This window comes from Myotis myotis, unplaced genomic scaffold, assembly GCF_014108235.1.
Source record: "Myotis myotis isolate mMyoMyo1 unplaced genomic scaffold, mMyoMyo1.p scaffold_m19_p_8, whole genome shotgun sequence".
Lineage (NCBI taxonomy): Eukaryota > Metazoa > Chordata > Mammalia > Chiroptera > Vespertilionidae > Myotis > Myotis myotis.
Window position 1 is genome coordinate 37,230,695 of NW_023416390.1, and position 12,409 is coordinate 37,243,103.

Below are 12,409 nucleotides of genomic sequence, written 5' to 3' on the forward strand. Positions count from 1 at the left end.
AGATCAAAAGCCTATTATAGTGCTAGCATGAAAGATAATTTCAGATCAGTTAATTCTACTGAAATACATGGCTATATACTGTTTATTTGCTTGTGCATTCCTACATGAGAAGTGACATACACTTAAAATTTTATTGGAATATGAAGAGTGTATGTAGAAGTGAGTAATGCTAAAAAGAGTACCAGGAAATTCAAAATTGATAAGCTAACAAGCTGAGGCAAAAGAAAAAAAGATTATCTCAGTAAGTTATATAGTGTCTCCTTAAAAATACAATTGGAATTTTAATATGCAATAGTCTCATTTTAAGCATAATATTTTTTTAAAAAGTTAATTAGTAAGAAAACAGAAACACTATTATCTCTGAGCTGGAAATTAATTTTTAAAGATTTGTATTTTAATTTCACCAATTTGTTTTTAAGGTAGAATCCTTGTACAGATTACATAATCCACGTATGTGATTTCATGGATGGACAGACAGGTTGAAAGAGATTTAGTGACATGTTAAGGTCAATCAGTAATTAGCTGGGAAAAGAAGTATGCTCTCCTAGCAGGTTAGATGGGATAAGTAGCTTCCAGATTTGAAATGTCTCTGACAGGGCTCAGTTCATTCTATCCCCAAATACGCCACATGGGCATATTTCCATATTTTATGCTGAGGAATCCAAGAAACTGCAGGTTGGAATAAATTTCTAGGCCCAAGATGCAGCCTCTCCATCCTAGGATGCGAATCAAAACTGAAGCAACGTTCACGTCCCTGTAAAATTCAGTGATTCTCAACGTGTGGATCGCGACCCCTGAAAACACATCCTGCATATCAGATATTTACATTACGATTCATAACAGTAGCAAAATTACAGTTATGAAGTAGCAACGAAAATAATTTTATGGTTGGGGGTCACCACAACATGAGGAACTGTATTAAAGGGTCGCGGCATTAGGAAGGTTGAGAACCATTATCTGCTTGGCCGGAAAGGCAGCCTGTGCCCACTTCCTTAGGTATCAATGGATTTGTTTAAATATTTTACTTACAAACGTTATCGTACGCTTATAAATAATTCAAACAAAAGAAAAGCTTACAGTGCTGTTATTTCAAATACTTTCCATTATGCAGCTTCATTTTCTCTTAAACGGCGTAATATCCAGTTTTGCAGCCTTCTCAGGAAATTTTTCTCTCCATCTCAAATGTTGACTTTGACCAGGTGCTAGTTTTCAGTCACACACATTGTTTTGGTGTTTGTAAAATAAATTCAGCACCTTGCTAGGACTCCATCATTCTGACTTTATAAACAGTGATATGGGAAGTGAAATCTAGATTTCTGACATCACCAGTGTCTCCAGCTATTCAATTTCCTCACCTTCTCTTACAAAAAAAAACATCAACAGGAAGAAGAAATAAGAACACAATTTGGACCCCTAAATCCATCAATGTTCTACCAAACATAAAGTTCTCTAGAAATTTCTTTCAGCTTTCTTCTATGTGTTTAATTCTATAATAATCATCACTGGGATACAGAAATCAACCCAAGCCATTATGCGCAATTAATATTTGACAAAGGAGGCAAGAGCATACAATGGAGTCAAGAGAGTCTCTTCAATAAATGGTGTTGGGAAAACTGGACAGATACATGCAAAAAAAAAATGAAACTAGACCACAACTTACACCATACACAAGAGAAAAAACAAAATAAATGAAAGACTTAAGTGTAAGTTGGGAAACCATAAAAATCCTATAAGAAACCACAGGCAACAAAATCTCGACATGGAACAATTTTAACAACGTGTTATACTCAGAGTTAGGTCAGTGTGGCCTCTCCCTCTTAAAATACCTCACCTCAGTAACTTACCTTTCCACGGAAGGGACCCACTCGACCGCTTCTCCTGGTGTATCTGAGTCGCCAGAACCACTGCTCTTCCGCTTCGGGGCCATCACTGCACGTGGCCGGAAGCGGGCGGGTAGGCAGCGGGAGATGCCCACGCCCACGCCCACGCCCACGCCCACGCCCACGCCCACGCCCACGCCCACGCCCACGCCCACGCCCACGCCCACGCCCACGCCCACGCCCACGCTGACTCCGACGCCGGAAGGATCAGCATTCAGGCAGCGACGCCGGAAGGACGTTCAGGCAGCGTGGGCGCGTGCGGAGAGTGCGAGACATCTCGCGAGATTTCACCACGCCACGCAAAGCAGGGTGCAATTTCCCTGAGTTAAAAAAAGAACGAAAATCTCAAACCAACAGCTTAAGTGGTACCTTAAGAATAAAATTTTAAAAATTAAACCTGAAGCAAACAGAAGCAATAAAATAAATATTAGAGCAGAAATCAGTGAAATTAAAAATATAAAAACATTTAAGAAAAATGAACTTCTAACTAGCTCACACTAAATTAAGGTGAAATGACAGAATTTCCTTGAGATATTATAAAGCATTTTTTTCTCACACTTTTTAGTGTCAGGACTCCTTTACAACTTAGAAATTGAAAGCCCCCCTTAAAATACAAACATACACAAGCACCTATTCCATTAGCTATCAGAGATATATCGTGTAGCCTCTGAAAAACTCCAGTGTACACTCATGTAAGAATGGAAAAGCAAATAATGGCTTATTTTTAGAAAAATGGTTTGATCACACATAGACACACCCACAAAGGGTCTCAGCAACCCCTGGCATTCCCAGACAATACTGTTGGGAAAAGATGGGAGTTGGATAACCTAGAAGGGTAGTGAGATGAAAGGGCAAATACGGTGAAATCAGGTAAACAAGGGTAAAAAGGGGGGGGGGAGGATGAAGGGGAGGCATTAAATCATTTTGAGTCCCAGAAAAAAAATCAAAATGTTTTATTTTTGCTCAATTTCTAGTACCTAACATAATCCTATCTAATAAAAGAGGAACATGGTAATTGGTGTACGACCGCTACCCTTCCCATTGGCTAATCAGCGAGATATGCAAATTAACTGCCAGCCAAGATGGCCGCCGGCAGCCAGGCAGCTTGAAGCTAACATGAGGCTTGCTTGCTTCAGTGACAGAGGACTCCAACGTTCCCCGCCTGCCTTGCCGGCCTCTGAGCTTGCAGTTTAAGAAACATTGTAACAAATATAGAAGCTAAACAAAACCCCAGAAACCTGCTTTCAGCGAGCCCGGGATCTCAGAGCTGGAGTTGACACAGTTCAATTATAGAACCAAAACAAACCAGATACCTTCTTTCAGCAGCAGAGGCCTCAGAGCTGGAGCCAGAGCTAGAGCTGGCCCAGAATAAAAAAGAAAAAGAAAAAAAGGAGCAGTTGGGAGCTTCAGTCGGCCTGAAAACAGCCCTTAGGCCCTCACCAACACTGGCCAGGCACCCCAGTGGGGACCCCCACCCTGAAGGGGGTGTGACCAGCTGCAAACAGCCATCATCCCCTCACCCAGCCTGGCCAGGCACCCCAGTGGAAACCCCCACTCTGATCCAGGACACCCTTCAGGGCAAACCAGCCAGCCCCCACACATGCACCAGGCCTCTATCCTATATAGTAAAAGGGTAATATGCCTCCCAGCACTGGGATCAGCGTGACAGGGGGCAGTGCCCAAACCCCCTGATCGCCCTGTGGCTCTGTGTGTGACAGAGGGCGGGGCCACAACCTCCCTATCCACCCTGCTCTGTTTGTGACAGGGGAAGGCGCCCCAACCCCCTGATCAGCCCTGCTCTGTGCCTGATAGGGGGGAGCTCCCCAACCCCCTGATCGCCCTGTGGCTCTGCGTGTGACAGGGTGCGGCACCTCAACCCCCTGATCGGCCCTGCTCTGTGTGTGACAGGGTGCGGCGCCCCAACCCCCGCAGCCCCCCACGGGCCCTGCTGTGTGTGTGATGGGGTAGAGCCATAACCTCCCCATCGGCCCTGCCCTGAGTGTGAGAGTGGCGGCGCCCTAACCCCCTGATCAGCCCTGCTTTGTGGGTGATAGAGGGCGGCGCCCCAACCCCCTGATCCGCCTTGCCCTGAGTGTGACAGGGGGCAGTGCCTCAACTCCCCTATCGGCCCTACTCTGTGAGTGACAGGGGGGAGCTCCCCAACCCCCTGATTGACCCTGCTCTGTGCGTGACAGGGTACGGAGCCCCAACCCCTCGGATGGGCCCTGCTCTGTGCAGGGGGTGGTGCCGCAACCTCCCCATCAACCCTGCCTTGAGTGTGACAGGGGGCGGTGCCCCAACCCCCCAATCAGCCCTACCCTGAGCGTGACTGAGGGTGGCATCGCAACTTCCCAATCCGCCCTGCTCTGTGCATGACAGGGGAAGGCGCCCCAACTCCCCAATCGGCCCTGCTCTGAGCCCGACCAGGGGCTGCATCTAGGGATTGGGCCTGCCCTCTGCCACCCGGGAGCAGGCCTAAGCCAGCAGGTCGTTATCTCCCGAGGGGTCCCAGACTGCGAGAGGGCACAGGCCGGGCTGAGGGACCCCCTCTCCCCACCCGAGTGCACAAATTTTTGTGCACCGGGCCTCTAGTAAGATATAATAAATACCTAACAAACATTTGAAAAATGATGAAGAACTTTCCGTCAAGATTGGGTAACAAGGAGAACCAAGATGGCGGCATAGGTTAACGCCGGAGTTTGCTGCTTTGAACAACTACTTCAAAAGTGAAACCAAAAAACGGAAGGGACATCACCCAGAACCACAGGAACGCCGGCTGAGTGGAAGTCCTACAACTAGGAGGAAAGAGAAACGCATACGGACACTCAGAGGAGGCGCAGTGCTGAAGTCAAATTCTGAGGTGCGGAGTGCGCGAGCAGGCTGGCGGCGGAGGGCGCGGTTGGCGTTTTCAATCGGGAGGGAGTCGCAGACTCTGAGCTCCAGATCCGGGCGAGTCTTTAGGGACCCAGACTCAAACGGGAGAAGCGGGACTGTCTGGCTTCGGTCAGAGCGAGTGCAGCTTTCTCTCCGAGTTTTGCAGCGGGTGCTGGGACTCAGAGAGGCAGAGCCCCTGGGGACAGGACTGAGAGCCGCCATAACTGCTCTCTCCGGCCCACCCTGTTGATCCTGTGCGACCCGCCCCGCCCAAGCCCTGCACACAGGCATTTGCCGGATAGCCTCAGGCAAACGCCAGATTAGCACCTCCCTAGAGGACAGAAGTTCTCTCACTGCTGACACAGCTGATTCTCATAGCCACTTGGCCTGGAGGTCAAACCCTCCCTGGAATTAGCTACAACAATCAAGATTTAACTATAAGACTGCGAACAAAGACCACTAGAGGGTGCACCAAGGAAGCATAACAAAATGCGGAGACAAAGAAACAGGACAAAATTGTCAATGGAAGATATAGAGTTCAGAACCACACTTTTAAGGTCTCTCAAGAACTGTTTAGAAGCCGCCGATAAACTTAATGAGATCTACAAGAAAACTAATGAGACCCTCGATCTTATATTGGGGAACCAACTAGAAATTAAGCATACACGGACTGAAATAACGAATATTATACAGAGTTCCAACAGCAGACCAGAGGAGCGCAAGAATCAAGTCAATGATTTGAAATGCGAGGAAGCAAAAAACACCCAACCGGAAAAGCAAAATGAAAAAAGAATCCAAAAATGCGAGGATAGTGTAAGGAGCCTCTGGGACAGCTTCAGGCGTACCAACATCCGAATTATAGGGGTGCCAGAAGATGAGAGAGAGCAAGATATTGAAAACCTATTTGAAGAAATAATGACAGAAAACTTCCCCCACCTGGTGAAAGAAATGGACTTACAGGTCCAAGAAGCGTGGAGAACCCCAAACAAAAGGAATCCAAAGAGGACCACACCAAGACACATCATAATTAAAATGCCAAGAGCAAAAGATAAAGAGAGAATCTTAAAAACAGCAAGAGAAAGAAACTCAGTTACCTACAAGGGAATACCCATACGACTGTCAGCTGATTTCTCAACAGAAACTTTGCAGGCCAGAAGGGAGTGGCAAGAAATATTCAAAGTGATGAATACCAAGAACCTACAACCAAGATTACTTTATCCAGCAAAGCTATCATTCAGAATTGAAGGTCAGATAAAGAGCTTCACAGATAAGGAAAAGCTAAAGGAGTTCATCACCACCAAACCAGGATTATATGAAATGCTGAAAGGTATCCTTTAAGAAGAGGAAGAGGAAGAAAAAGGTAAAGATACAAATTATGAACAACAAGTATGCATCTATCAACAAGTGAATCTAAGAATCAAGTGAATAAATAATCTGATGAACAGAATGAACTGGTGATTATAATAGAATCAGGGACATAGAAAGGGAATGGACTGACTATTCCTGGGGGGGAAAGGGGTGTGGGAGATGCGGGAAGAGACTGGACAAAAATCGTGCACCTATGGATGAGGACAGTGGGTGGGGAGTGAGGGCGGAGGGTGGGGCGGGAACTGGGAGGAGGGGAGTTATGGGGGGAAAAAAAGAGGAACAAATGTAATAATCTGAACAATAAAGATTTAATTTAAAAAAAAAAAAAAAAAAAGATTGGGTAACAAGAGGAAGGATGGCAGGGAAAGGGCTCTTAGATTTACATTTTATAAGGACTTGATAATACATTTTTGAGAAAAGGCAAAACAACATTTCAGAAAAGGAGGAATTTAAAACTTTCAAGCTACAAATTACATTTGTATTTATTTGCTTATTTATTTTTAATCCTCACCTGAGGACATTTTTCCATTGATTATTAAGAGAGTAGAAGGGAGGGGGAGAAACAGAAACATCAATGTGAGAGAGACACATTGATTGGTTGCCTGATTGAGCCTGCAATCGAGGTACATGCTCTTGACTGGAATTGAACCCAGGACGCTTCAGTCTGCAAGTTGATGCTCTATCCCAGGGGTGGGCAAACTTTTTGACTCGAGGGCCACAATGGGTTCTTAAACTGGACCCGAGGGCCGGAACAAAAGCATGGATGGAGTGTTTGTGTGAACTAATATAAATTCAAAGTAAACATCATTACATAAAAGGGTACGGTCTTTTTTTTCAATAGTTTTATTCATTTCAAACTGGCCAGATCCGGCCCGCGGGCTGTAGTTTGCCCTCGGCTGTTCTATCCACTGAGCCAAACCAGCTAGAGCAAACTACTACATTTTAATTCAAAAATGAAATTCTTTGTAAAACTTCAGCTCCTAAATACATTCCTACGTTTCTTTAATTGGTAAAAAACCTAGCTGGGAACAAAACACCATAGTTCTCCATCTGCAAAAACATCCAACAACTCTACATACACACACACACTAAACCTGCTAGAAATAAGTGGCAAATACTCTGGGCATCCTGATAAGGCACACATGCACCAGAGGGTAGAGACAACCACAAAAATTCAAAGACTTATCACACTGGTGAAGTCATGAGGAGTCAAGTGGTCTGGGGCACGCTGAGACATCCCTTCCTAAAGGACAAATTACTCACCTTGCGGCCGAACCGGTTTGGCTCAGTGGATGGAGCGTCGGCCTGTGGACTGGGGGGGTCCCAGGTTCGATTCCGGTCAGGGGCGTGTGCCTTGGTTGCAGGCACTTCCCTACTGGGGGGCGTGCGGGAGGCAGCTGATCGATGTTTCTAACTCTCTATCCCTCTCTCTTCTCTGTGGAAAATCAATAAAATATATATATATATAAAAAATTACTCACCTTGCTCCTCTGATGACTATGAGATACCAGCCCTTGGTAGCTTTCTGGATTTTGGAGACAACACAAAATACACATAGGAAAATGCTTCAAACCATTTCTCAGATGACTTGGAAAATTTCAGTGGGACCCAAAGTAAGAGAGGGTACCAGAAGAAAGTGAGAAAGGACACAGAACAAGTGACTTAGTGCCTAACCATCAATTATATTATAGCATTTACTGTGTGACCAGAACTGCTCATCATAAGCTTGGTATTGTCAGATCCACCAAGCCATGAGCTAAAAGAGTAAGAACCCATGGTACATTTAGGACTGGGGCCCAAGCAGGTTTAAGCCTTCAAGTTTCATGAAAAGGTAGCCCAGAACTCCATGTCACTTACCACCAGGAAAACATCTCTCTCTACTCACAGTCCATGACTTCATTGGAGTTCAAAGGAGAAAAAAAATTCAGGCTTGGTTCACAAATGGATCGGATTGACATGTTGCTGTAAGTCACAACTTGATTGCTACAAGTCCGTGGTGAGGGAAAACCCACCCCATGAGCTGAGCTTCCAACAATAAACCTGTTTGGCACTTTGGTCCAGTGATGTGATGTCAAAGTTAACGCTCACCACAGACTTTATTTATGTCAACATATTTCTAGTTATTTACCTTGTCTGAGCATGTTCTCTAGTCCACTCCTCAGGAAGCACTCAAGGGAAATGTTTTCTACATTCTTGCATGTTGAGAATGTCTGAGCAGTGATCTTTATATTTTTAAAAATGTTTTGTTAGATATAAAATCTTTTGCTCATTCTCCCCGCCCTCAATATCTTAAATGTGTAATTTTTCCTGGCATAGTGCTATTTAGTCTTGGTTTCTAAGTCACTTGCTGTCTTTGTCTACACCGCGGGCCACATGCAAATACAAATATTGTATTTGTTCCTGTTTTGTTTTTTTACTTCAAAGTAAGATATGTGCAGTGTGCATAGGAATTTGTTCATAGTTTTTTTTTTAAACTATAGTCCGGCTCTCTAATGGTCTGAGGGACAGTGAACTGGCCCCCTGTTTAAAAAGTTTGAGGACCCCTGGTCTACACAGTCAAACCCACAGTTCACTATATCTGGGATAATATTCTCAGGTAGGCAGGGTGTTCTTTCAACATGTAGTTCCAAATAACTTTTTCTTCAGCAAGTATTTTTCATGTAATTTTGTTCTGATATTTTAAAATCTCTAAAATTAACATTATCCCACTAATCCTTTATGATTTCTAAAGCCATCCTCTTTTTTTAAAAAATTCTATTTTCGCTCAGCCTTTGTGACTCAGTGTTTGAGTGTCGACACAGGAACCAAGAGGTCACCGATCAATGGTTTCTCTTTCCCTTCCTCTCTCTAAAAATCAATAAAAACATTTTTAAAAATTCTATTTTCCTTAAGGAATTATCGGTTGTTTATCTACCTTTGTGTTTATTCTAGTTTAGTCTTCATTTCTGAATTATTTTTTCCCTTATTTATAGTATTTTCCAGATTCTGGTTTTTGGTATTCTTTCACATTTTGAATCATTTTTGAAACATCATATAACCTACTTTTAAATAATAGATTAGTCTTTACTTACTTTATGGGCATGCTTTTCTGACACGCTTTCAATGGATATAGGATGTAAAAATCTTGCAGGACTATATACTTTTATGTTACTTATTTTGGTATGAAATGAGTTTTTCTGAACTTTTAGAAAGAGGCTTGTTTCAGGATAACTTCTCTAGGTCCAGAGTTGCCCCTTCTGTTGTTTTTGTAAAGTACTGGGAAGTATGGCAGCTTACTTTCTGAGATTTTCATAGCTTTTTTCATTTTTGTTGTTGGTTTTTAGTAATTTTACTTATTATTGGGACATAACAGATATAACATTGTGTAAGTTTGAGGTGTTCAACATGCTGCTTTGACACGTTATTTCCTCACTCTTTAAATAAATGCTGTGATGGATACAAAGACACATCTACACTAATAAAAGACAAACATGTAAACTGACCGTACCTTCACTATGCCCCAAGCCACGCCCACCAGCCAATCAGAGTGACTATATGCAAATTAACCCAACCAAGATGGCGGCCGGCAGTCACAGAGCTGGAGCAAGCAGGAGGCTTGGATGCCCGGGCGGATGGAGGAAGCCAAGCTTCCCACCTGCCGCGGCTGGCTCTGAGCTCCACTCAAGGCAACGAAGTTTCAATTATAGAAGATAAACCCCAGATACCTGCTTTCAGCTGGCCATGGCCATGGAGCTGGATCGAGCAAGAGGCTTGGGTTGCCCCTGGTGATGGAGGAAGCCAAGCTTCTCAGAGCCCTGGCTGGCTCTGAGCTCCACTCAAGGCTACGAAGTTTCCATTATAGAAGGTAAATAAATCCCAGAATAAAAAAAGAAAAGAAAAAAAGGAGAGGCTGGAAGCTTCCGTCGCCGGGGGGCTTAGCCAGCCTGAAAACGGCCCTCAGCCCCTCACCCAGACTGGCCAGGCACCCCAGTGGGGACCCCCACCCTGATCCGGGATACCCTTCAGGGAAAACCAGCCAGCCCCCACCCATGCACCAGGCCTCTATCCTATATAATAAAAGGGTAATATGCAAATTGACCCTAACAGCAGAACGACTGGGAATGACTGGTCACTATGACACACACTGACCACCAGGGGGCAGATGCTCAATGCAGGAGCTGTCCCCTGGTGGTCAGTGCACTCCCACAGGGGGAGCTCTGCTCAGCCACAAGCCAGGCTGATGGCTGCCAGTACAGTGGTGGTGGTGAGAGCTTCTCCCACCTCCTCAGCAGTGCTAAGGATGTCCGAATGCAGCTTAGGTCTGCTCCCTGCTGGCAAGTGGACATCCCCCGAGGGCTGCCGGGCTTGCCAGTGGGATGTCTGACTGCCAGCTTAGGCCTGATCCCCCAGGGAGTGGGCCTAAGCCAGCACGTGGACATACTCCGAGGGGTCCCATACTGCAAGAGGGCATAGGCCGGGCTGAGGGACCTTCCCGAGGGCACAAATTTTTGTGCACTGGGCCTCTAGTATAATATAATAGTAACACATTGTTTGCGGATAGTTTTTATCGTGCGCTAACAGGTGGCACGGGCCATTTTTGCTAATTTTTTGCGCAAATGGCAACGTTCAGTAAAATTACGATAACTTTAGTTTACGTATTTATACGTTACCTGCATTCTACCGCTAGTCTATAAAAAACGTATTAATACGTGTCCCGCACTCTGCTACACTGGTAGAACGTATAAATACGTAAAACGTATAAATATGTTTCTCGCATACAATGTGTTAAGTACAAAACAAACATAGCAAATAAATATTTTTAGCAGATAATAAACTTCATGCTCCACAGAGGTCTATATAAATAAAATGCCCACTCAAAATAAACTCGTTTTTTTTTTACAAAAGTGTGTGTAACTCAAATGCGAGTTTAATGAGATTTAGTAGCCAGTTCTACCTTAAATAATTGAGTCCAAATACTAGTATAATTCTATTTACATTGAAAGAGAAAGCCTTCAATATAAAAGTTTTAGATGAAAAATACTCTATAAATGAAACAACAAATTGATTTTCATACATGCCAGTACATTCCTTAGAATCACTTTATCTCAGAGAACTAAACAAGTCTTCAATGGTAGTTTGCCTGGGACTTAAAAAGCATATCAAAACCTTCCATACAATGTGTTTAGTTATACTTTATAAAGCTGTATTAAAGATGCAGATTACCTAGACACATGTAATATGGTGAAATATATTTCAATTAAAAACCTCTTCTACACAGAAGAGCCACCGTGATGAGGTTCTCACCAGCCAAAGGGGATAATTTGAACAAAAGAATAATGACAGCAAATGACTGAAAGGGTAAATTAAGAAAAGAAAAAAGAAGTCTCAAGCTCACAGTGATAATGAAGGGGAGAAATTTTTTAATTACCAATGGACACCAATGGAGGTTGCTAGGGCACCAAAAATTACTCTGAAAACTAATAAAGAGAAAGGACTAAATATTTATCCTGCCATTCTGTCATATATGTGTTCTATGATAACCAAATAGTGCTATTCATGGATGGATCAAGATTCCTCTATATAAAAGAATTCCAGCTAATAAATACATCAGGAATGATATATTTGGGAAAATCATCATTCCAAACCTTAATGGAATAACCGATTCACACACATGTCATTAAATGCATGCTTTAAATATATTTTATTGATTTTTTTTACAGAGAGGAAGGGAGAGGGATAGAGAGTTAGAAACATCGATGAGAAAGAAACATCGATCAGCTGCCTCCTGCACACCCCCTACCGGGGATGTGCCCACAACCAAGGTACATGCCCTTGACTGGAATCGAAGCCGGGACCCTTCAGTCCGCAGGCTGATGCTCTATCCACTGAGTCAAACCGGTTAGGGCTAAATGCATGTTTTAAAAAAATGATGTAAAAATGTTACAGGGGACTTTCCAATGAAGGTGTAAAGGCTTCTTCTGTGATGTGGCCAGTGACCAACCTGAGCATCATTAAAAGGGGGACTATCAGAATTAGGTGTCTCTTGATTTCATCTGACAGAGTACATCACACTAATGTGAAATATTCTTGCTAAAAAACAAAACCCCAGAATCTAATTAATTAATCCTCTCCAGATCTAACTTCCAGCAAGCATGTCAAACTCGTCAAGTTTGACATGCTTGTAGGGCAGTGATGGCGAACTTCTGACACGCGAACTCATTTTTTTGGTTGATTTTTCTTTGTTAAATGGCATTTAAATATATAAAATAAACATCAAAAATATAAGTCTTTGTTTTACTATGGGTTGC